The sequence below is a fragment of the Myotis brandtii genome, unplaced genomic scaffold (assembly GCF_000412655.1).
Source record: "Myotis brandtii unplaced genomic scaffold, ASM41265v1 scaffold1337, whole genome shotgun sequence".
In the NCBI taxonomy this organism is placed as follows: Eukaryota; Metazoa; Chordata; class Mammalia; order Chiroptera; family Vespertilionidae; genus Myotis; species Myotis brandtii.
In genome coordinates this window covers 151,730-152,823 of record NW_005354744.1, presented here as the reverse complement: position 1 = coordinate 152,823, position 1,094 = coordinate 151,730, and positions in this window count along the sequence as shown.

Sequence of the window (1,094 nt, the reverse complement as noted above, 5' to 3'; positions counted from 1 at the left end):
TTTTTTTTTTTTTTTTTTGCACGTATCTGTTCAATTTTCTCAACATTTATTGAATAGACTCTTTTTACCCCCCTCCCCAAAATATTAAATATTGGATGAAGATGGGAGGAGAGGTATCAGAAAAAGGTATATAGAAACAGAGACCAAATCCAGAGAAAGAAGCAAATTGGGTGAAAAAGAAAGAGCTAAGAAATGCAGAAGAAATAAGAGAAAAAGGAATAGAGAACAATTAAGAATAATTTCCTAAAAAATATAGTGGATTATTTTCGTAATTTTAAAAAATGAAGTTACCTCTTTCCGTCCGGCTGCCACAGCGAGAGGAGCTGCCACAATGTCCCCCAGCTGCAATGGACGGTGGTGCAGAACTGCTCCAGCTTCCTGATCAAAAGGAACAAGCAGAAGTACAGCACCCAACCCAATCATTAGAAGGCCCACAACTCCTTCTGCTATGACGGACTGAATCACCGCAAGACGTGGAGCTGGCAGTCGACAGGCAAAGGTGCCGTGAGCTTCGTGAAACAGTGATCAGACCAGCAAAAGCCAGCCACCCCCTATGTGTGAACCACCATCAACAAGAACACCAAGGCCACCCACAGCATCATCTGACACATGATTCGCAAGAACAAGTACTATCCAGATCTGGGCACGGTTACCATCTTCACAGCCAACAGCATCTTCACAGTCAGCGCCATCTTCCCATCTGCACAGCAGGCACCATCTTTGCAGCCGGAAGTCCATGATGGTGAGGAAGCGCCTGCCCCAAAGTTGTCAGCGGACTTTCCTCAAAAAATCAAAGTTAAAAAATGGAATTAAGCCTGGCCAGCGTGGCTCAGCAGTTGAGCGTTAATCTATGAACCAGGAAGTCACAGTTGGATTCCCAGTCAGGGCACATGCCCAGGTTGTAGGCTCAATCCCCAGTGGGGGGCGTGCAGGAGGCAGCCGATCAATGATTCTCTCTCCTCATTGATATTTCTCTCTCTCTCCCTCTCCCTTCCTCTCTGAAATCAATAATTTTTTTAAAAAATTGAGTTAATATTTCAAAACACAACTCTAGAAAGCTGTATATACTAACAATGATTAAGAAACTAAGATTT